Here is a 26,590-nt window from a genome sequence, read left to right as displayed (position 1 = left end):
CGGAGTGTAGCAATGAGCAAAATATATTTCTGATCCTCCTCCCTCGTTTACACCCTTCCTCCAAAAGTATCAAAATATGCATGGGAAGTGAGAGTGGGGTAAGAATGAACATGGCTATGTCTATCAAAGGGAACCGAGTTTTCAACACTAAAATATAATACTACTAGAAGGATTAACAATTCACTAATACATGCACAGACATGCAAAGAGAATAGATTCTTTATTATTCTATTACTTACATCAACTTTCCCGTAAGTGACTAACTTCTCTCCATTACCCTCTCCTTGCTGGGGGTAAGGAACTAAATATTAGGTTAAGTTAATGTAATACAATCCAGTAAACTTAGTCTGAGCCCACTGGGTAGCTTAGCCTGCCAGTAAATGCTGAGTACTTCAGATTGCCTCCGCTCCCTCGGCTGCTTGCCCATTGATGTCTGGGTATGCAAAGGCTGGAAAGCAGCTCCAGTGTGAACGTGCCTCCTAAAATTCATAGGTTGACACTCAATCACCAGTGTAATAATGTTAAAAGCAGGGGCCTTTCAGAGTTGATGCACTCATGAGGGTTCTACCTTCATGAATGGGATTAATGCCTTATGATGCCTTAGTAAAGAGGATTGGATTCGCACAGTGTTTCCCCGTTTTTCTTTTCCTTTTGCTTTTCTTTCTTTTCTTTCCTTTTTCTTTTTGGACACAGTGTCTCACTCTGTTGCCCTCAATAGAGTTCCATGGTGTCATAGCTCGCAGCAACCTCAAACTCTTGAGCTTAAGTGATTCTTTTGCCTCAGCCTCCCAAGTAGCTGGGACTATAGGCGCCCGCCACAATGCCCTGCTATTTTTTTGTTGCAGTTGTCATTGTTGTTTAGCAGGCCCGGGCAGGGCTCAAACCCACCTGCCTCAGTATATGTGAACGGCACCCTAACCACTGAGCTACGAGCCTGTTTCCCCATTTTTCCTTTCCACCCTCCATCATGGGAGAACACAGTGTTCAAGGTGCCATCTTGGAAGCAGAGTCTGGGCACTCACCAGACACCAAATATTCTGGCACCTTGATCTTAAACTTCACCGTCTCCAGAACTGTGAGCAGTGAATTCTTTATAAATTACTCATTCTTAGGCATTTTTTTTTTAATACCAGCAAGAATGGACCGAGACAGAGGGGATCAATCTTACATGACTTCAAAGCCCTATAGGAGGAGACCTCAGATACCCTGGTGTCCTCTGGACCCTTTTGCTATGACTAGCTGCCTGCTCTGGTTTTTGATGGGTGAGACATACTCTGGCATCTTGGAAGATTATTTGTGAGATCCAGTCATTAATTTCCATTGACCATTCCCTAAAAACAATGGCCTGTTTTGAGCCCAGTCTTCATGCTGTAGCAACTTTCATGACACCCCTGTACACACTCACAGGTATCCTGCAACACAATGGAAACATCTGCATCTGACTTATCTCCTAAAATAGGGGTTGGCAATCTATGGTCTGTGAGCCAAATCCAGACTGCTCTTTGACTTTATAAATAAAGTACTATTGAAATTAGCCATACCTATTCGTTTATATATGGTCAATATCTGCTTTCTTTTTTTTTTCCAACTTGCAATTTTTTTTAATATTTTTTTATTAAATCATAACTGTATACATTGATATGATCATGGGGCATCATACACTCGCTTCATAGACCATTTGACCCATTTTCATCACAATGGTTAACATAGCCTTCCTGGCATTATCTCAGTTACTGTGCCAAAACATTTACATTCTACATTTACCAAGTTTCGTAAATACCCCTGTAAGATGCACCACAGGTATGATCCCACCAATCCCCCTTCCTCTACCACCCCCCTCCCTCCCCTCCCTTTCCCACTTCCCCCTATTGTTAGGTTGTAACTGGGTTATAGCTTTCATTTAACCAGAATCCACAGAGAACTCAAACGCATCAGCAAGAAAAAAACAAGGGATCCCATCGCAGGCTGGGCAAGGGATTTGAAGAGAAACTTCTCTGAAGAAGACAGGCGCACGGCCTTCAGACATATGAAAAAATGCTCATCATCTTTAATCATCAGAGAAATGCAAATCAAAACTACTTTGAGATATCATCTAACTCCAGTGAGACTAGCCTTTATCACAAAATCTCAAGACCAGAGATGTTGGCGTGGATGCGGAGAAAAGGGAACACTTCTGCACTGCTGGTGGGAATGCAAATTAATACATTCCTTCTGGAAAGATATATGGAGAACACTCAGAGATCTAAAAATAGATCTGCCATTCAATCCTGTAATTCCTCTGCTGGGCATATACCCAGAAGACCAAAAATCACAACATAACAAAGATATTTGTACCAGAATGTTTATTGTAGCCCAATTCATAATAGCTAAGTCATGGAAAAAGCCCAACTGCCCATCGATCCACGAATGGATTAATAAATTGTGGTATATGTACACCATGGAATATTATGCAGCCTTAAAGAAAGATGGAGACTTTACCTCTTTCATGTTTACATGGATGGAGCTGGTACATATTCTTCTTAGTAAAGTATCTCAAGAATGGAAGAAAAAGTACCCAATGTACTCAGCCCTACTATGAAACTAATTTGGGGCTCTCACATGAAAGCTATAACCCAGTTACGATATCTGTTTTCATGCTACTAATACACAGTTGAGTGGTTGCAAGAGAAATCACTTGGTCCTCAAAGCCTAAAATATTTATTGTATGATTCTTAATGAGAAAATTACTAATTCCTATCCTAGAGGTTTGCAATATCTAGTTGCGTAACCAGGGAAGTTTAGCTAGTGTACACACACTTTCAATCTGTTGTGGCTCTATCATGTTCTATGTTGTATCATACACCCGTCTTTAGTTATATCCTGGACTCCATAATATGTAGCTATTTCTTTGATACCCCTTCCTTGAATTTTCACTCCAAAAAAGATAAGGAAACATAAAGTATAATTTTTTTTTGAACCTCCTTATAGGAAACCTCAGACTTTTAAGTTCTGGGTGACTCATTCCAAACCAAATATATCCAGTGATCCTTCTGCCTTAATTCTGAAGTCTGCTCATTGCTCAGTTCCAAATTTTCTCCAGAATGCCTGCTGTCCTGCCAAGAATCTCTAGGAAAAGAAGAATTTGCAGATTTAGTCTGTATCCTTCTTTCATAGAAATGAAACTATAAGGCCATCATTTTTTTAAAAATTCACAGCAAATTTATGTTTTTGCTAAAGGAATATAAACTTCATATATTCAGGAAGCTTGTCTGGTATATTCACCCTTAAGTTCTCAGAAATTAGAATGTTACTGGCACATAATAGATGTTCAATGAATATAAATTAAAGACAGCATAACTATAAAAGTGAAAAGAGGTGGGGCATGATGTGATCATGCCTAAAATCCCAGCACTTTGGGAGGCCAATGGGGGAGGATCAGCTGAGCCCAGGAATGGAAAGCTACAGTGAGCTGTGATCCTGCCACTGTATTGCAGCCTGGGCAACAGAGTGAGAGCCTACCTGTCAAAAAAGAAAGAAAAAAGTTAAATGAAATGAAATGAAATCTTGGGTAGATGCCATAATATTTTTTAAAAATGTACAAATGTATGTTTCGGTAAGAATTTACTTTATAAATTCAAATTCTTATCTACTCATAAAGTCAATCAATAAGAAATAGGATTGGACTACACATGAAACTTTGAAGCTAGGTACCATGACTGATGGCTGTAATCTGATTTCAAGATAAATACACAATTTATTTGTTTTGGTTATATAGGACAGAGAAAATCCTGATTTACACAGACAGCTAGTTAATTTTCTTAAGATTTCATGTCTCGATCTCAAAAGACTTCAATTAAACACACCCAGAAACTTGAAAGACTGGTACAAAATTGTTATTTACAATTCGAGTAACTAGAAATATCTCAGAATTACATTTTGATGAACGGTTTGTCAATAAATGTAAATCTTTATTGCTATATATGTAAATATGCACATCTGGGAAAGTTACAAGATATTCAATATCTTTATAGGATCTCAATGGCCACTTCTATCACATATTTGCTGTCTCGTAAGAATCATATTTATTATATTCTACGTATCGAATGCAAACTTTAAGTTTCCATTTTATTGCTTATACTTTATATGCAGTTATAAAGGAGATTAATGTGGCAGGCCAGCATTGTCATAGTGAGTTCCCTCAGCTTATTAAAAATGTCAGCGAGAGATGAAAGAAAGCACAGCCATGTTTTAACAGAGGTTTTGTTAACGGTGCTATTACTAGGGGAAAAAAAAAAGATTTCTTGTCTCATTTGAAAGATTTGTATCAGGATTTGGCCTTGGCAGAACCAACTAACCTCAACTGAAAAGCAAATTTTGGAATGCATCATCTCTATAACCACAAATAATGCTGAAAGCTCTGTGTTATAAAAAATATACCTTAAAAATTTGGCCATTCCTATCACAAAACCAGACACTATTCTGGAAGATAATCATTTATCGTCTTAATACTGAGTGCTGGTCTACACAACATACCACAATGATTTGAGCTCATTTTGGCAATGGCTCCTATATGCATCACAACTCGTATAGTTTTTCCAGCTATTACTTTCTCAAGGCTTATTTCAATATCCATACATTTTTGATAATTTATAGCATATTTCAAAAATTAACATAAAGCTTAAACATTTTTCCTGTTGTGTATGCTTGGATGATTTTACCCAGTAATAGTATATATCCTTTATATGCTATTGGTGCAACAAATTGGTGTAATGCACAGTGATCGTAACTTGAAATACTTGTACTGAAATGGTTTTGTGTTCATTTCACTTTTTGAAACAAACTATTCTTCATGAACAGCTTCTGAATGTCCTTTCCACATACTATTTTAGAATAATGGCAGTAGAGAGAGAGTGTGTGTGTGTGTGTGTGTGAGTTCATTGCTGGTCTACCATGACTGCTGCAAAATCAATTGCAAAGAGTTGAATGAGTATTTTCCTGGTATCTTGCACTTCTCACTTGCTTACAACCTGATAACTTCAAATGGTGCTATAAATACTTTTGTATTGATAGGTGTACATTTTTAAGTACCCATTTTCAAGAACATTAAGTGGTTCAAATTGCACTAACCTTCTGGGAGATTTGTTTTTACGGTTAAGATTTTGTTTCCGAACCTCAGAATTTATCAGAATTCTCAGAAAAAAGAATCCTGCACACTTTTTTTCCACAAGCACAATGAGGACTTTGTGTAGAGAGCATTCTAATTGGAGCTGGTAGAATTTGACTTGTGTCATCTGATTCTGGTTATTTTTATATCTACTGTAAAATTTTATTTTCCTTTGAAACTTCCTGATTTTAATCAGCGATCTATTTCTGGTTTGAACAGCAATTATTTCACCTCAATTTTAACAATTACACTTATGTGCATATTTAATTTAGGCTGGTAACATCTGACTCTGTCTTCAGCACAATATGGTCATGATGCGGTGTGGAGAGTTCACTTGTTCTGCACAATTGACTAATAAGCCATGATAAGACCATGAGCTAAGCAGATGTGCCTGAGCTCTGCCTGGCATTTAACTGAGCACAGTGCGCATGTGCTGAACTAGTGAACTCACTTGTATAATTGTACATGAGCAGACGTGTGCAGGCATGAATTCAAGGAAAGACCAGCACAAACCGCCTTCCTTTCTCATCAATTACACGTTTGTAGAAAGGTCATACAATGCATACATAAACGAAAGCAGCCACAGCCTGCAATCTGCCCAGAAGCAGGTTAGACCCAGGGCACGGGCACGCCTGATGGTCTCTAGAAGACTAGAAATCAGCAAATGCCACGTTTCCCAGTTTGGGGAGGGCTGGGGTTGATTTGCTTTTGCTTGGTTTTGGTTACAGGTTTTATAATAAATGAACAAATAGTTTAAAATTAAATGTGAAACTCTAGATACATCTCACAGAAACCTAAAGTTTCACAGAAGCAGCTTGGCAATGCACACAGATCTCGTAAATGCCTACCCCCGTGTTAGACGTACTCAGACTGTTGTCCTAGTCACCTCCCAAACTGAAATCACCTGCTGAGGACAGGAGTAAAGGGGTGAAGGGGAGTAGATGGAAAGGGGGGTTGAAGAGAAGGGAAAGGTGGAGAAGGGAGGGAGGGAGGCTGGAAAGGAGGTGAGGAAGGAAGGAAGGACATGAGATGGAAAGAGGGAGCTGGGAGGAAGGAGGAGAGGAGAAAGATGAGTCTTGAGCTTCTGCCTTGTGACAGATTGTTTTACATCCTCCTTAGCCTCTGCTTCCACTACCTCTTGGTTGAGTCATCCAGGCCTACTCCTTGTCAGAGCCCCCCACCGTGACCTCTCCTTGTACTCCCCCTCCCTATAACTCTTAGCAGCTTCCTCGGGTACAAAGTATCTTCACTCCCAGAGGACTCAACAGAAGAAAGCATGATACCTGTTCACTGTCTAGGAAGGGACTAATAATCTGTATGAAATTGCAGTTGGTCTTGCCAGTAACAAACACGACATTTTTGGTTTCTTGAACCTATGTCTATAGGAGATATTAATAAAAACCAATGCTTCTCGAGTATCTACTTGTGAGAATAAGTGTTTAAAAAGTTTGTAATGACCATTTATCAGGCACTCTGTTCTAAGCATTGTGTTCCATACCCGATCTCTTTCAGTTTTCACAAGATGAGAAGGTAGGAAGTATAATCTTCTTTTTCCGTATCAGAAAATTATGGCTTAAAACTTAAATAGCTCAAGGTCAAACACTTGGTAAGGGGATAATGAGAGATTTCAAATTATACCTATATGATTCCAATATCTATCTGATTAACTCTTAAACTCTATATTCTTCCTTCACACTTACATAACCTCAAGTTCAGTGTATCTCTGACAAATTCATTGCCCAGGAGTTAAATTTTGCACCCGATTTGGTCCATTTTTATAAGCTATAATTTTTTTAAATATATCTTTCTGTATCATTATTCAAATTTCATATTTTGTCTGCCCATTGCAAAAGAAAGCGCATATAACTTTTAAAATAAAGTTGTACAGATTTAAAACTTTGTTCTTAAAAGCCAGGATTTTAAGATCCTGAAATGGTAACCATAGTCTGAAATCACCAGAAAACTTTTATCTTCATCTCTGCTTCAGCAGAAAGAAATCTTAAAACTTTTCTCAATGTTGAATATTCAAGTGAAACTTGCACTAACTCCAAGCATTATTTGGAAAGCATAGGAACCAACGATTAGTTAAATCTCTTTATTGGCCTGTGGGAACATGGAACGCACACATGTGCCCAGGAACACGGCTGCCAGCACGTAGACATATGTAAACTCATGTTCACATGCTTTGCACGCTGGTTTTCCCTCCCTTAGCCTCCTTCACAAGAAGCCTTCCCGCCTGCTTCTTTAATCCAGGTAAATCACCTCCTCCCACTAGAACACTGCCAAGGTTGGTCAATTAATCCAAATATTCCCTGCTATCTCCATAGAGTCAGCAGTTAGAGACACTGTGAGCCATGTCCCTTCTCAGATAGCCTTCACACAACCATTTGGCAGCGAAATCCATGGTATTTCCTGTGAGGTAGAGACTGACCTCTTGAAATCGATCAGCAGAAGCTGTGAATTGCAGGGCGGGAGTTAATCAACCGAGCCTTCCTCTAGTCCAAATCTTAACATGATGATATTTTGAACCTAGGAGAAGATGCTCACCCCTCATTTCACAGATGAAGAAACTCTGGCTCATTCCAGCCCAGGGAGGTAAAGTGTAAGGGATGATCAGGACGGCATGGTGAAAAAGCTGGAATTAGAGTCCAGAATGACAGGCTGAGCTCACACGTTCTGAAGTCCACTTCTCCACGCCGTGCCAACCACCCCAAAGGCTGCAATGCCTCTTTAACCCTTCACACAGTGCCTCCAAGCTGACTCACGTACAGTATTAGTGCTTTTATCAGAATGCCAACTGGCAGCTCCTTCAGCAAATGCATTTTGTGTCTCATTTTGTAAAATGATTTTATCCTTCCTTTATTACTCTATGATGGATATTCTTTCACAGTCATATTACTTTGGCATGATACACTCATGCTGTTTTATGAAAAAAATTTCACACTTTAGAATAGACTATTATACAATCTTGATATAACCAATGTTACCTCATATAATGAATGAGTTAATAAAATACGCAAAATGATTGCTTCTCTTCCCCCACTCTCCGCATATCCTGGTTGAAGCTGCTACAAGAACATACAATATAATAATTATTATTATGTTCTATTGTCAAAATATATTGAAAGCTTAACAACTACCAATGAACAAATCCCAACGGGGTTCAAGTTGAAAGCTCTTTAGTCCGAAAAAAAATATCTCACTAAAGTCGACTTCTCGTAAAATCCTCAGGGTTCCTTAGTCTCTACTGAGAGGAAAACTTATAATTATATTTTTTTTCTTCCCATGTTCTGGCATATATGATTAGGATCTTAGCCCAGGCTATGAGTTATTAGCTAAAATTCTATTCTCTCCAACTCCTCATTGTTAAATTTTGTGTTCCAGTAGTCTTAATACTGCCTCCTGGCCTTCAACCTTTCCAAAGAATTCTCTTTTTTGATGCTCAGGCCAGTATTTTTCTGGCTTATATTCCAGATTTTTATGGCCTGTGTTTTATACCTGAAACAAAATTTTTCCTTCCATCCTGTGAAGGATAATTTATGTCATTTTTTGCAAACCACTAATCCACATTAAGATAGAAACATTTTCTCAATGAATTAGCATATATGTTAATAGGAACGGAAAATTATGTTGCAAGGAGTTGAACCTAGGCACATCTGGGTTTAATTTTATTCAGTTCCCCGGGTCAAATGTCAAGCAATAATATTGTTCTTTTTTGCCTGATGTTGTAAAGTGTGACATTATAGTATGCCCTTTACTGTCAAATCAAAAAATGTCATAAACGGGACATGTTGTCCTATTTTCATCATCTATTTTCTCTCATCCCCAGTAGAGCTTTCTCGATCCTTCTCTTCAGTATTTTTTCTATGCTCCTTCTCATTCGTTAACAAATAGTTATGGTCCCAAAATCAGACAGATGCACACGCACGTGTGCGCACACACACACACACCACGCAGTTCTCTCTGACTCAACATGGGGTCTCTTCTCTTGCAAAGGTTAAGTACCATGACTGCTCCCGGAAAGCCAAGCCATTCCCTCTGGGGACTTAGTACATTCCCTTGTTACCTAAATCCTGAGTGGCCCCTTTGAGGCCTGGCTGCAGTTTCCTATTTAAGAATCTGCCTGAGAAGTCTCCATGAAGCACAGCACTTCAGTTCTTGCCATGCTGAGCCATCTGGGTAAATATGAGCCCTCAGCACTACTCTTCACATCCCCCAGAGGGAAGCACAGAAAATCATGGACTGTTCTGCTCTACCTTTCCACTGCAGGAAATTATGGGGATAATCAAGGCCTATCTTTGCCTCAACAAAACTCTGACTCTTCCACTGCTCTGCATGCTATCAGTCTCTCTTTCTGGAATTCAAAACAAACCCTCATTCTTTCTGTTTCTACCGGCTCGCCACCTCCCCACCCCCCTTCCTATGCAGCACAGTGTTCCTGAGAAATCTAGACACGTTCTAACTCCATGCTCTTTCTCACCAACCCCTTTTCTTGCTCAAGGCTCCAACACTCAGCCTTAAGAATTCTCCATTCCCATAGGTAGTAAAAACTTCTTTTACATAATAGCTATCCACCTAAGGCTTCAAATAAAATCCTATGTTCACCCCTACTCCAATCTGGACTTCTCTCTAGAGCTCCTGTTCAGCTGGGATTTCACTTCCTAAGTCTCCTGTGTTGAATTTCCTTGCTTTTGAAATCTGATGACTTCCTTTTCTAAATTTTAGTCTTTCGCTGTGCTGAAGCACAGTGCTTAGGGCATTTCTAAGAAGGAATCCATGGAAGGATGATTTGTTTCTGAGAATTTGCAGATTGGAAAATGTATTTCAACCTACACACTGATTATTAGTTTATTTCCCTTTATACAAAATGGAAATAATTTCCTTGTATACAGTGAAAGGATTGTCTTCTAGGTTAAAATGTTGCTATTAAGGAATCAAATACATTTTTCCCCTAATCCTAGTTGTTATTTGTTTCTCTGAGATTCTAGCTTCTTTTCTTTATCTCTTGATATAGCAGAAGTCACTAGTATCTCCCCAATATCCAGTGTCTTCCCTTATTTCTTTTGTGATGTGAGCGCCAAGATTTAACTAAGCACATAGCACCCAAACTAAAGACTACAGTTCACAGCTGCCTGTAGCTGAGGCGAGCTTGTGACCAACCAAATGTGAGCAGAAGCTATGCATATTGATATCTGCTGCAGCAGGCTGTGAGAAGAAAAGGTGATGGCTCACTTTCCCTTCCTCCTCTTACTGCAGGCTGTGACATGGACGTGATGGCAGGAGCTAACGCTGCTATCTCAAACCAAGACAGAAAGCCAGCTTCTAAAAAATGGCAGAGCTACAAGATAAAAAAAAAAAAACCTTGAGTTCTCAATACCATGAAGTAACACAATATATGCAAGAAAAGGTATGAGAGAGAAGTAAATGTCCTTATTTCAGTCACTATTCTTTGGCCTTTGTAACAGCAGGTAAAGCTGTATCCTAAGTAATATTCTTATCCTCATACACTTGTTTAGGGTCATTGCTGGGCACACTTGGTAGTCCCTTTCACCATGGAGGTATGTCTTCAAGAATAATGAAAGTTGTTTTTGTATAATTTTTATAACTCCTTCCATCAATTTTCTGTCTTTCTAGAACTACTTGTGGGATATACATAATTGGAGAAATTTTTAATTTTCTTAGTTTTTACCCCTTCTCTTCTGTTGTCCATTTTGATCTTTTTGTTCTAACTCTAGAGAGATGTTGTTGACTTTATAGCCTACTAAATTTTTATTTTAATTGTTACATATTTGTTATATAACAAAAACCTCTTGCTTTTTATTTTATGGTTTCTATTTTTAGAATCCTGATTTGCTTCATAGATACAATATCTTTGGGTTTTTTAAATTAATTTTTAATTGACAAAAAATTATATGTAGAGGTATTTATCAAGCACGGCACGCTGCCTACACCCCAAGAATATGTACTCAGTGTGGAATAGTTCGACTGAGCTAACTATCATATGCATTGGCTCATATACTTATCTTTTTATTGGGAGAAAACTTAAAATTACTCTTTTAAGAATTTTTAAGACTACAGTATATCGTTTTATAGTTATGACATTGCATAGTAAATCTCTTGGACTTCCTCCTTCAATCTCACTGAAATTTTATAATTTCTGACCAACATCTCCCTAACTGCTGCCTCACAACTCCTGGTAACCATCAAGCTATTATCGGCTTCTATGAGTTCAACTTTGTTAGATTTCACATCTAAATGTGAGTTTGTTTTCTGTGCCTGGCTTATTTCATGTAATTTGCTATCCTCCAGGTTCTTCCACGCTGTTGCAATATAGGCTTTCCTTCTTTCTAAGGCTGAATAGTATCCCATTGTGTCTATATGCCACTTTTTATAATCCACGATTCATTGTTGCATACCCAGGTTGATTCTGTATCTTGGCTACTGTGAATAGTGTTGCAATAAACAGGGGAGTGCAGACACAGATGTATCTTCAAGTTACTAATTTCATTTCCTTTGGATACATATTCAGTAGTGGGATTGCTGAATCATAGTAGTTCTGTTTTTTATTTTTGAGGAATATCCATACTGTTTTCCATAATGGCTGTGCCAATTTACGTTCCAAGAGTGTACTAAAGTTCCCTGTTCTCCAAATCCTCTCCAACACCTGTTTGCTTTCATCTTTTTTAATGATAACCATTCTAATAGGAATGAGGTGGTAATTCATTCTGGTTTTAATTTATGTTTCTCTGAAGATTAGTAATGTTCAGCATTTTTTTCATATACATATTGGCCATTTGAATGTCTTTTTTAATATCTATTCAAATTATTTGCCTATTGCTTCATCAGTTTATTCATTTCTTACAGTTGAGTTGTTTGAGTTCCTTAAAATTTGGGGGCATTGAGCAGTTTGCAAGCATATCGTCCCTTTCTGTAGTTGTTTCCTTGACTGCAGAAGCTTTTTAATTTGATGTAGCTCATTTTGACTCTTGTTGCCCGTGCTTTGGGTTCTTATCTAAAAAATTATCACTCAGACCAATCTCACTCAGATTTTTCCCTGTATGGTCTTCTAATGTGTTCATAGTTTTGAGTCCTACATTTAAGTCTTTAAACCATTTGGAGTTGATTTTTGTATACAGGGTATGATAAGAGTCTAAATTCATTCTTCTGCTGTGGATATCCAGTTGTCTCAGCACCATTTATTAACACAGGTTGCACTTTCCTTGTTATGTTTTCTTGGCACCTTTGTCAAAAATCAATTGACTGTAAATGCATGGATTTATTTCTAGGTGCTTTATTCTGTTCCACTAATCTATGTATCTGTTTTTATGCAAATGTAAAGTAAGATTTTTTTACTACAATAGCTTTGCAGTTTGTTTTTGTTTTTTTTTTTTTTTTGAATCAGATAGTATGATGCCTCTAGTGTAGCTCTTTTTGTTGAAGATTCCTTCAGGACCTTTTGTAGTAAAATTTCAGGATTATTTATTCTATTTCTGCAAAGAATGTGATTGGTATTTTTGTAAAGATTGCATTGAATCTATAGATAGCTTTGGGTAGTATGGACATTTTAATGATATTAATTCTTCTGTTCCATGAACACAGGATATCTTTCCATTCACTTGTATATCCTTCTGTTTCTTTCATTGATGTTTTATGATTTTCAGTGTATAGAATTTTCACCTCCTTGGTTAACTTTATTCCTAAGTATTTTATTATTTTTGTAACTATTGTGAATGGGATTTTTTTTTCAGGTAGTTTGTTGTTAATGTATAGAAACATTATATTGTTTTTGTATATTGATTTTATAACCTGCAAGTTTGTTAAATTTCCTAGTTCTAACTGATTCAGTCTCTTCTTTGACATGTGCTTAGTTTATACCTTTCTCACCTGGCCTAAGTCAGAGTCGGTCTTCACCTCTATGTCCCAAAAGCCCATTGCCTAACATTGCTTTCTCTTCCATGTTTTTCTCATGTGTTTTTATTTTTTTTTTAATTTTTTTCTTTTCCTTTTGCTTGGGCTTTTGAAGGGAACTTAGAGAAATGTGTGTGTATATATACATATCCAGAAAACTTTGTGTACATTCATCTTTCTGCAAACTATGTTGCACCTATGTTATCCTGGTCTGTTTCAAATGACAAATTCCAATTTATTATGACAATTCCTTCCTAACACCAAATACAATCCTTATACCTACGGTCAAAGAGAATTAAGACAAATATAAATATTTGATTCAGGATTTAAAAAAAAATTAGCAAATCTTTCTAGAAAGTATAAATTTTATTTCTAGTATGAGCTTTAGATGTTTGCTTAAAAAGAAAACAGATTTTTCTTCTCCATGAATAGTCAATTTTACATGCATGACTTTGTAAATTCACTTAACAAGTGAAGATAATGTTGGCCAAAAATTACACTAAGATAGATCCAGAACAATAAATTTCCCTAGAAAGCTTCGTGTTAGGTTAGCCCTATTCCTCCAGACCAACTCCTTTGAGTAGTGAAAGAAAGTCATTGATTGCCAATGTTTTAAATGATCTCTCAGATGTAGGTCCTTTGGTAGCTCTAGAACAAGGCAAGTCTGGTCTTTTGGTAAACTGTAATCCTGAAGCTACTTAGTCCAAGAAGTTAATAGGAACATATCTCTCTGGTGTGTCTGCTGCGGTGCTAAAGCTCTCATGCTCTTCCAAAGGACAGACTTTGTCTTTGCTAAGTTTCAGTCCAGGGAGTTTGCCTCTCTGATGATCAGAAATTAGTCCTAGAAATTTATACCTTGGGTTTAATGGTTGTATGATATTGGAAGGGCACAAATAATTTCTGTTGATGCTAAAACACTGTAACACCTTGGATCACAGGCCATGAAATGCTTCCACCCCATTTTTACCATAGTGCAGAAAATCTATGCTCAGATATTTTCTTAAAGTTTTTGGTTTTGTTTATATTGTTTTTAACCCCCTTTCCAACAGCATACTCTATATTCCCATTGGCTCATGCATTAAATATTACTTTACCCATAATTCTTCTCTTTCTATTAACATTAATTGTAATTCTCTTAAACTTCATTTCAGTTTACATATTCATTAGAGTGCCAAAGTATTCTGTTTGCCTATCCTGGCCCTTTTCCTTTCAGGAATCATGAATTTCTCTGCTTCTCTTCCCTTCCTTTCACAATTTGGCTTCTCACGCCCTTGGAGTTCAGTCAATTTTTCATTCCAGTTGGAAAAAATGTCAGTATTATTACTCGGGTACTTGGTTTTAAATTTCACTCCTAAGAAAAAAGAGATTTTTCCTCCCAACTTTGTGAAGAAAATAGGATACTGAGGTGTGACAGGAACTAGGCACAATGCCACAGAATTCAGGGACTTTTTTAAAGCATATATAGACTCTAGAATCTATTCTAAACCCAAAAGTCATTTATGGTCTGCTCAGCTTGCCCTGATGAAGGTCAATGCCTTAGTCTTTGATCCTTCCTTAAAATAGCCCTAGATGACAGAAATGCACCATTGCATGTCTGCAACCCCCAGGCATGTTAGACACCAGATATGCAAGTTAAACATGGCAAATTCTCACGTTAGCCAATAAGGCTAATAAACCCATAGGCTAAGGAAGTACAAATAGTATACAGCGGTATTAAGCAAGGGGAGGTAGATCTATTTTACTTTGGTTCATTAAAGTCATGCCTCTATCTGTGTTGTTAAATTATAACTAGGTTACGAGACATGGCAAGATGCTTTTTAATTCCCAGACTGTGACCTCAGATTTTTCTGATCTCATTTCCCAGCCTCTCTGTGCAACACTGAGTTATTTAACCTCTCTAGATAGCCATAGCTTCATTTGTAAAATCCTAGTCATGGCACTAACTTGAAGCTGATTTTGAGCATTCACTGAAAAAGTACTCATAAATAACTCCCTATGTAAAACGAAAAGCTTGATGCACCATAAGCACTCAGTACTTGCAGACATTAGCAGTGTGAAAAAAATCATCATTTTCTAATTGCTTTTTGAAAATCAACAAAAATTATACTCAGAATCGGCATGGAAAAAAAAATTGAGCCCCCATAGACAGGACATAAATAATACTACATTCTGACGCCAACTTATGTTCTTATTTGTAGCTACTGAAACTATTTTCAATCTTTAAAATGTTATATAATAATCATGAAGAGATTGGGCAGAAGCCAAATATATTTGATGTTAAATAATAGGAACCATTGGAAAGAAGATAGGAGTTAGGACTAAAAATCTTATCATTTACCATAATTAAACTTCTCATTCCTGTCCTTGGCATTGGCAAAGATGAGCAAATTGCAAGCTGACAATATTTTTAATTTCAGAGATAAATGTTAACCATTATATTGCCATCCCAATTAGGTTATTCGTTTGTCACTAAATATCTATATTCTAAAAAAGAGTTAAATTCTAATTGAGAAGGATTTCTGATGCTCTGGATATACATTTTTGTTTTCATAGACTTCATGTTAGTAAATACGTAATTGAAATCTCAGTTTCAGAAAATTTAATGAGTCTTCAGCCTTCTTCAGGACCAAAGAAGTGGTTCTCAATATGTATAAAAATATCTTGGAATGTCCATTACAAATACATGTTTTAAAGCCAGATATTTTTATTTTCTATATCTGGGATAGGACCCAGGAAGATGTATTTTAATAGCTTGACCAGGTGATCCCTATGCAGGTGGATCTCAAAGCTCACTCTGAGAAAAACTGGACTAAAGGAAAAATCAATAATATTGACCAGAATTTTACATAAAATCCTCAATAAAATTACAAAAATAATTATAGCTCTCTTAAAATCCCACATCCTCTCTCCCCACCATCTTTCACAGCAGAGAAAACTGTGCCTGAAAAAACACATATAAATATCCCTTTTTGTTTTTCTCCATTTTAATAGCACGTTAGCTGAATCTTATCTCTAACATTCTAGAAAACGTGTTTTAAGAAGATAAAATACATAAAAACACTGAAGCTAAAAATTAGATAATTCAAGGGCTTTTTTTTGTTTGTTCTTATAAGAGTATTTATTTTTCAAAAGGCTGTACTTAGGAGTTCTTTGACTAGTGGGTTTTCCAACATTTAAGTGAGTATTCCTTTAACACTACTTGCTATAGAGTGTTGGAACAGATGTAATTCAAATTGCAGGAACAAGAATATAACTAATTAAATATCCACCAAAAATGAAAATAAAACAGCACTGAAAATACCATGTAAATTCAATGTAAATATATTCATTCATTTTTTTATTAGCTAGTATTTAATAAGCACCCACTACAGGCCAAGAGATCATGTTTCAATATATTCTTAAAATACATCTATTAAATAAAGCAAAATATACCTGCATAGCACATTTACAGGCTCTTTGGGGTACATTTAAATTTACTTGGGAACAAACGTATAAGGAAACCCTTGTACACTGTTGGAAAGAATGCAAATTAGTACAGCCACTATGGAAAACTATATGGAGATTCTTCCTTCAAAAAACTAAAAATGGAATTACCATATGATTCGGCAATCTAACTTCTGGGTATTTACCCGAAAGATTTGAAATCAGTGTGTCAAAGAGATACCTGTATCCCATGTTTACTGAAGTGCTATTCACAACATCCAAGTTATAAAATCAACCTACACATCCCTCAACAGATGAATAGATGAAGAAAATGTGGTCTATAAACACAATGAAGTAATATTCAAGCCTTGAGAAAGAAAGAATTCCTTCGCATTTGACCCCACAATGAAAAACAAATCATTTTACCATAAGGATATTTGCATTCAAATATTTATAGAAGCTCAGTTCACAATCACTAAGAGGTAGAAACAACCCAAGTGCTCACCGTCCCAGGAATGGATTAATAAACTGTGGTATACACATGCCATGGAATACTAGTCAGCCATAAAAAGATGGAGACTTTGCATCTTTTACATTTACCTGGATGGATTTGGAGAACATTCTCCTAACTAAATTATCTCAAGAACGGACAAGCAAGCCCCCCATGTACTTAATACTAATCTGAAAATAGATCAACAACTATAGGCCCCCACGATAGCAAAACACAATTAAATTCAAGAAGAGTGGGAGAGGGGACTCATATAGTTCCCACTTATAGGGAACAATGCAGGGGTATATGGCAAATTCCTGAGTGAAGATTCAACTACCAATCAGACTTTGGACTTCACTAACCCTGTGTACCCTCAAACAGACCCATCTTAAAAAATAAATGAATAAAACTTTAAGCATCAGTCAATCAGTAATGTTTCAGAGAGTTAATCCATACAAAATTTTAAGAAAATATATCTTGATAGTAGGACATTTAAATATAATACCTTTATTTTTATACCTCAAGTTATAATCATAATGTATTTTTGCAGATTTATAAGTCTGTTTGTAACTTCCCAGTTGCTATATAATCTGGAGAAATTTGAAATGTAAGGAAATGATATGTTTTATTTATATTTCACAATAAAAAAATCCCAAAGCCAAGCTTATAGCACGTAACTGCAAGTTCTGAACTCATCCTGAAAAGCTTCCTGGATGTTTCTAAAACAACTATAGCTTATTTCCTTATCACAATAGTTTTGATAATTTTGTCTGTCATTAAAATGCACTTCTGCTTTTTCCAGAATACATATTCTTATTATTATATTCTTATTATAACTCATTCTTTAAAAAAGAAATATTTTCTGTCATTTGCGACAACATGAATGAAACTGGAAAACATCACGCCAAGTGAAATAAGCCAGGCACGAAAAGTCGAATACTGCACACTCTCACAGCCAGGCAGGAAGAGACACTCTGAGTTGCACCTGGGATCTAAAGTCATCGCACTCATAGAAACAGAATTAGAATGGGGTGGTTACCAGAACCTGGGGATGCACAGAGTGGGGAGATGACAGTCCCAGGGTCCAACGCCTCGGTTAAATAAAAGAAGTATTTTGGGTTTTCTCTTTTTATTTTTTGAAATCTATCATGTACAATAGTGAATATAGTCAGTAATTGTGGATTGTACATTTTTAAATCACTACGACAGTAAATTTCAAATGGTCTTACTACACAAAATGATCAGTATTTGAGGTGATTCTTAATTAGCTGGATTCCATTATTTCACATTGTACTCATAAATCACAATCACTTTGTAACCTACAAATATATACAACTATAATGAAAAATTACAAATAAAATAAATAAATGTGTATCTGATCTTCAAGAGCAGGTCTTTAAACACACACAAAAAAGCGCTGAATTAATGGGAGCGGGGCCTGTGGCTCAAAGGGGTAGGGCCCTGGCCCCATATGCTGGAGGTAGCGGGTTCAAACCCAGCCCCAGCCAAAAACTGCAAAAATGTGCTGAATTAAAATAATCACCAAAGATCATCACAGAAGCCTTCACAAAAGTCTGCCCAACAATTTTTTCCAAACCTTTCCTATTCTTATTTTTCATTTCTAAAGCATGTAGTCCCTATCATCAGCTCATATCATTTTTTTGAATATGACTGTATTCAATTTAATAAGCCTGTGTCAACAGGCAAATTATAAGTCATGGACATTTTCCAATAGTCCTCATCCATACTCAAATAGAAGTTATCTTTAAAATAAAATTAATATTCTTTTTAAAAACATTTCTGAGACATCTAGAAAGTGGATCTTTGAAAGCCTGTTTTTTAGTGGCTATCTGGAAAGTCATGTAACTTGTCTGAGTTACTTTATGTGCTTCATATTTTAAACATGAACGTTTTATTACAAGATGAATATGTACGGTTTGCTAAGACAATGCATGTAAAATAGCGATTACAGAATCTGATCAGAACAAGTAATCAATATTAGAAGTTGGTGCTGGGATGGGGGAATGATGCTCCTGCGTTTTTATATGTGTGTATCTTGTCTCTTCATTTAGACGGCAAATTATTTGAAATTAGGACGAATGTCAAATTTTATTGCCTACGGTCTAACATGGGAGTAAATATTTGCTATAGAGATACGCACTTAATTAAAGTAGAAATAATGATATTAATTGACAGAAGTATAGTTTCTTGTTTCTCTTACTAGAAGGGTAAGTGATATCTTACCTAAACCACAACTTGAAAACTTGAAATGTCTCAAGCATTGGGATAAATGTCTGCTGAAGAAAGCTATGATAATAGTGATGATGATAATAGCAAATTGCCTTGTGCCGAATGCTGTTTAAAGCACTTCACATGTATTGTCTCATGTAACCCTTCCAACAAACCAAGGCAAGTCCCATTATTGTTCTCATTCAATGAATGAGGACACTGGGGATGGAGAAAGTTGAGTGACTTCCCAAGGTCGCACAGCTAACCCGTGGCAGAGGCAGGATTTGAAATGAAGAGCATCAGACTTTGCTAAGTCTGTGCACTTCACTGCTATTCTGTACTACGGCTGTGGTAGATTAAGAAAAAAATAATAAGAGAAAGATTTTGGTCTGAGGTACTGAAAAAGAACAGATTTTAATCGAATGAAATGGGTCATTGACCCTGGTGCTCATCTGCGTATTTTTTTTTTTAAGTCTCAGGATAGTGAAACAATTGGGAAAGTGCTTGCTTGCTCCCTGAGGAACAAATTTGTGCAGAAAAATACCTTAATTAATACTCACCGTGGAGTTCAGGCAAAACAACGAATATATGTCACCATAGAAGAAAGCACTGTGTTGCATTTTAAAACACTTGAAAATTACAGATGCCAAAAATAACAGCGAGCTCCCAACTTAGGGGGCTTTGAGTTCTCTTGCCTCTGGCAACATAGCACTGGAGTCTTCCATAAAGTCCTGGGGCAGCAGCTCTTAGTCTGTTACTGATTGTCATTGTTTTATCTTTATTTCCCTTCAGTTTTTATAGAAACAGGATTAGAATTTCTCTTCAATATCAATCTCTCTTACCAACTTTGTGAGATCTTCAACTGGATTGGAAAGGAAATACCAGCTATTTACTTAATGATCATCTTTATATTAGTTTTAGCAAGGGTTGGCAAACTTTTTCAGCAGAAGGTCAGATAGTAAATATTATAGGCTTTGCAGACCAGTCTCTGTCACTGCTGGAGTCGGTCTTGCCGTGTGAAAGCAGTCCCAGAGAATACATCAATACAGGGTGTGGTTGTAGGTCCATAAAACTCTACCTGGTAGCAGGCTGGATTTGGCCCCGGGGTTGTGGTCTGCTGGCTCTTGGTTTACAGTAATGCCCGTAATTCAACAAACCAAATGATTCTTGAATCTCTGCCATTTGTCTGACCCTTTATCCCAACATAAATTATCTTACTTAATTATCCCAGCAGCCATTACACATTTAAAAAGAAAAAAAAAAGGAACAGGCTCAGGCAGGTGAAGTGGACAAAGGTTAACTAAGTTATGTCTAAGTTATAGAGAACTTACGAAACAAATAACCCAAGAAATTTGTTTGCAAGCTCCTTGCTCCTTCCTCTGATACACAAGGCCAGGGCTCTTGTAGTAATTAAAAGTAATAAGATCCAAGTCTTTTTCATTTAATTGAGTTGAAACTAGAGATAATTGATTCCAATAATAGTAATTTAAGAGAATGAAAGACCATATTGACCAAAATACTTGGAGAATACAGAACACTGAACTGCCCTTCAACGTCTTGTTATAAGACTCCTTAGGAAGGTTGGAAAACGCATGGTAGTCGATGCCTCCAGACCACAAGGCTGTAATTAATAGCCAGGTTGGTTCCAGAATCGTTTTTCATCAGTTTTATACTTAATCCGTGTCTTGTCATTATGAAAATAAATTCTAACTCTATGTTTACATGACAGTTCTCTTGGAACATTTGCGCTGACGAAGCTGCAGGGTTCTACCTTATCAACCTCAAGATTATAGTATTTGTTTTACTTTGTTGAAGTAAATTGTATTTACTCATTATACATTTGGTAGATGGTATTAAATTTAATCTACCCACAGATTTAGATGATGTCATTCACCTTTTGTTTTAAATAAACTAAACCGGAATTAAGAAAAATGCCTTTTTCGTGCTTGTATAGTAGTACAAATAAAAATGATTACAATGTAATCTTTTTTCTAAAAGTGCAGAATCTTACCATTTTCTCTGGCTTTCTCTACTGATTTTTTTTTATTCTAATCCTTGCTGCTGATCTTCATGGAGAATACCCAGTGTCCGCCCCCTCTGAAGGATATCTGCCTTGAAATGCTAGACAAGCAACATTTTTTTTTTAAGAAATGGTGGGTGTGATGCAATAATGTCCTGTAAACTCCACCCAGCTGCATGTCTGCAGAAAGGACACATTCTCCCCAGCAGATAGGGTTTGGGTTTGCTTTGGTGTTTTTTGATCTAAAAATTTTGTAAAGAAACATTTTTCAGTTTTATATCCAATATTAAGAACTATTACTTGAGTTTTCTAGTGAGAGCATAATAGAACACTTTCAGAATAGCGAATTAACAGTTATTCAAAAAACTATTGTAAAGTATTCTATCAATTTGAATTTTTAAAAAGGAAACCTTTAATAGGTTAAAAAGCAAAGAAAAAGGGAATGAAAGGGTTGCTTTTAATAATTCCACTGGTGATCCTCATTAGGAAATGGTGTACACTTCTTCATTTAGATCTAAATTAGCGCTGGACAGTGGTGGGAGAGGCGGCAGGGATTCTTCTTACAGGGCCAGACAGCCTGGCTCCCAGGGCATCCCTGATAAAACGCCTTTAGACTTGGTCTTACACTGAATTTCTGACGATGACTGTACTTCAGAACTTAAGTCTTATCCAATAAAATTTTTTTTAAAAACTCCAAGTGTATTAGGGATCTCAATAGAACACAACCAATAGAATGTGCACGTATGTGTGTGTGTCTGCCCACTTGCTTTTTATAAAAACACAAGATTTAGGGCCAGGTATAGTGGCTCATGCCTGTAATCATAGCACTCTGGGAGGCTGAGGCAGGTGGATCACTTGTGCTCAGGAGTTCAAGACCAGCCTAAGCAAGAGTGAGACCCTGTCTCTACTAAATATGAAAAAAGAAAAAAAAAAAAACTGAGACAAGAGGATTGGTTGAGCCCAGGAGTTTAAGGTTGCTGTGAGCTGTGATGCCACAGCACTCAACCAAGAGTGAAAAAGTGAGACTCTGTCTCAAAACACACACCCGCACACACACACACAAAAAACAAAAACACAACGATGTAATGTAAAAATTGGTTCACATCATTATGGAGGCTGGTGAGCCCCAAATATGTATTGTGGAGAGCAAGTAGAGTCCTAGGAGAGCCCATGGTGCCATGAAGTGCAGAAGTAATGTTCTAGAGCAGTGGTTCTCAGCCTTCCCAATGCTGTGACCCTTTAATACAGTTCCTCATGTTATGGTGACCCCTAATCATAAAATTATTTTCATGAAGTAGCAACAAAAATAATTTCATGGCTGAGGGTCATCACAACATGAGGAACTGTATTAAAAGGGTCACGGCATTAGGAAGGTTGAGAACCACTGTTCTAGAGAGTTCTCTCTTGCTGGGAAAGCTTTTTTGTTCCATCTGGCCCTCTAATGATCAGACACAGCCCACCTACGTTATTTTGCTCACTCAGAGTTCACAGATGTAAACGTGAACTTCATTAAAGTTGACACATAAAATTAACCATCACACCGAGGACGCCAAACACCAGGGCAGGAAAATAGTAGATATAGAATTAGTTGCAGATCTTGGAGCTGAAGCTCACTCACATTTAAGCTCAGCTTTCTCCTTGGTGCCGACTTCAGAGAACGGCTGTGAAGATTAAATGAGAAAGTAAGTGTAATGTGCTCAAATGGCGCCTTGCTACAAATAAGCCTCGTTAACTATTATTTTAAATTACTGTTATTGGAATTATTGAAGGAGTCCTGCTGATTAGAGGTAGCCACATGATCCAGAAAGTAAATAAAGCATATTCAGCTGTGGGACGGACTGATTAGTACCATAGTTAGATACATTGTTTACGCCATTACAGGAAGGAGGGACCGTGGAATGGGGTGGAATAGGAATGCGCTCTTTTTTCTGGATGAATATAATATTGATTTGCACATCAAGACGCTGTATTGCTTCCCTGGAACACTGCACTCCCCTAAATATTCCCTTAATGAACTTGGGGGAGGTCAAGAAGAGGACAGGCAGAACTGGGAGTAAAATGTCGCTGCATCAGGACAGAGGTCCAAGTCTTCTGTCTAGAAAGGTCTTGGTCAAATATACGGTCCAAGTTTTAAAAACCGAGAAAATTATAGATGAGGTAAACTTGGGCTTCTTCAACAAAATGCAAAGGTTTGTGTGTATAGTTCTAGAGGTGTAAAAGGACAATTTAATAACAAGTCACCACGTGTGTGTGTGCGCACGCACGCGTAAGTTGGCAAATCTCACTGGCCCGTTACCTTTTAAAATGTTCTCAGAATCCAACCACTTTCCACCACGGCTCCCTCTCTGGTCTAAGCCCCCCTCCCTTCATTATTCAGTAGCCTGCATTATTTCAGTAGCCTCCTAACTGGCTGTTCCTAATCTTGCCTCCACATACTCTTTTTCAACACAGTCAGTGAAGGAGTTATTTAAAACAAATCCTTTCTTTTCTTGAAACCTCCCAGTGACTTTCCATCTCACACAAAGAGCAAAAGCCAACGTCCCCCAGCTCTCTCTGCCGCCATCAATGGCTGCTTCCCTGCTCTCTGCACAGCCTGGCAGCCTCCTTGCTCCTCCTTGAAACACCAGGCCTGCTCCTTCCTGGGGCCCCTGCACTTCCTCTTCCCTTAGCCTGGAACACTCCTCTCTCGGGGGCTCTTGGGCTGATTCCTCACTGTCTTTGGGGCTTTCCTCAAATGCCGCCTTTAATGAGGCTTTGGTCTGATCACCCAATTTAAGACCAAAGTCCCCCTTTCCTCACCTCTCTCCACACTCCTAATGCTTCCTTCTGGCTTTATTTTCCCCAGAGCTCACTCACTACCCTTTATGTTAATGTTTTCGTTACAACAATCTTTCCTTTGGAATAGAAACTCAAGGTGAGAGGAAATTTGTATTGGTTTTCCTCCCTGCTGAATCCCTAGTAGTGAGAGCAATGCACTTGAATTAGCTACTTAACAAATATTTGTTAAATAAGTGAATGAATATCTTCTAGTAAAAACACAGAACTCTGAAAGTTAAAAAAAAAAAAAAAAGAACCAAAGACAAAATTGTTCATGAATTCCTACTGACTAATCCTTACAGCGTTTCTCTTCTGTATCGTTTCAAGGTTCACGCCATATAAAGTCCCCATGGCCTCCCCAGAAATACCTCCGTGTGCCACTCTAAGACACCAAAGACAAAGCAGAGCAGGCCACTTCCTCCCCTCAGTACGGCAAGTCCCACATCGTACCCTGACGTCTACCATGAACGACATTACTCATCAATACCGTTTCGGCCCCACTGTTATCTAGATTTTGAAGGGTGGGATTTCAGATGCCAGGTCCCTTTATTCTGCTCTCACTCTACCAAGTAATCGGTGGGTAAGCTCTGCATGGTATGAACACCATCACCATGGTGAACGTTCAAATGACAAGGCAGAATGCCAGGAGGCCTCGGGTTCCCTGCATCACGCCTATTTTTTGCATCAGGAAAAAACAGAGGGTTTCACAATCCAAATCCATTCCTTTTCAGATGCCTGCTGCCTGTGTAAATACTGCTCAGATGAATGACTCCTCGTCCGATATATTTGTTTCCCTACAGTTGTTGAGAGTTCCCAGAGCAGTTGCTGCCTCAATCAGTACGAGGGGCTCTCTCTCCACTCAGCAGGGCCCTCACACCCTACTTCTGTCTCCTCTCCAGATGGCCTTCATTACAGGGAGAAATGCTACCAACAGGTGCTTCTTGTGCCTGGAAATGCCATCCTGAAATTCAAGGAAGAGATAATCTCCTCTGTGTGTGTGTTACTGATGTGCATGGGTTTCATTGTATGCATGGTTTCAGGAGCCTACGCTCTGCACAAATATTTCTCCATGCTCGTATTTGCTCCTCACTCGTAGAAAAGTGTATCCAAATTGCAGGAGATTGCAATCTCACCATCTTAATTTCACCCCTCTACAGCAAGATGCCATTTGGAGAAGGAGAAAGAAACCACCTCATAAATCAACACAAACCACATATCCCAACAATAGAGTTGAAATGGAAAAAGTTATATATGTCACTATAAGTGCTCCTGAATATTCTTTAATCAAGTACATTCCTTCAATGACATCTTCCAACTTAGCACGCAAAGCCCTTTCCCTTCAAATGTAAAATCTCCCTTCTCTTTCTCAAGTTGGATTTTCCATTCATCCCACAGGCTGGGGTGAGTTGGTCACACTCTAAATCCGACTGCTGATTCTGTAGCTGGAGACCTCTGCCTTCACCACATGCAGAGCAACTGTCTTACTTTGGAAAAAAAGACACTCAGCTCATCGATCTTAAGAGAAATTACCGAGGATGGTGGGAGAATTTGCTTCAGACAAGAAGAATGACTGGAAGTCCTCAAATGATGCAAAATTCCTTCTGTAACACCCATTAGTAATAATCAGAGGACGTTGCCATGGTTCAGTAGAAGTCAGTACTGAACTTCACAGAACTCTTTCAACCTTTCCTCTCTCGCTGTGTAAATGTGAGAGGAACGATAAATCTTGTTGACAATTACTTCCACATCTATTGGCAGGGAATCAGCCGCCGTTTGAAGGATATTGTGAGCCCGTTGTGCAGCACAGCCAACACCCATTAACTATCTCCCTAGTTTCTCCCGTGACTTATAGAACATGTTATTTTTCCCCAGTGAGAACCCTTCCAAATGTTGAATTAGTAATATTAGCACCAAATACCACTAATTTGTCAGCTAAGCTGTGTTTTTCCATAGGGCTTGCAGTAGGGGCCGATGACCCCTTTGCAACACAGCTGAGCACAGATGAAAATCTGAAGACATTTTATTTATACAATGTTGCCAGGCCTTATGAAAACAGATAAAAACAGTCACAGAGGTGACTTAGTTACAGTTCAGCCTATTTACCCAGACGGCAAGTAGAATCCTGACATTTCAACCTACGCCTCCAAGGAGGGTGGCATTTTGGCAGCACCACAACTATTTTTGAACCTTACAAACAAAATTTAAGTTGGAATTCATGCTCCTTCTGAATTGAGAAATAAGGTATTCATCCTTTGCAAACTCTCTCGGAGTTTTATGGAGAACTCGGTGTAGAGAGGAAGGGAAGGATGGTGGTGTCCAGAAAGTGCCACAAGCGTTTGCATCTGACACTGCGACCCAGCACAGAGGCCAGGGCAGGACGCCTGCTCCCAGCTGCGGTGGCAGCTGCTGTGCTGAAGGAGTGGAATGTCTCCTTGCTCGCTTCTAAGAGCGCAGATGCTTCCAAAGCTTCGAATTCATAAAAAGGGGGTTGGCATCGATTTTGAGGCCTGAGAAATTCATCAGAAACTGTGCTTTGAACTTCGTTTCATCAAAAAGACCC

This window comes from Nycticebus coucang, chromosome 5 (assembly GCF_027406575.1).
Source record: "Nycticebus coucang isolate mNycCou1 chromosome 5, mNycCou1.pri, whole genome shotgun sequence".
NCBI classification, from domain to species: domain Eukaryota; kingdom Metazoa; phylum Chordata; class Mammalia; order Primates; family Lorisidae; genus Nycticebus; species Nycticebus coucang.
This window is presented reverse-complemented; position numbering follows the sequence as displayed.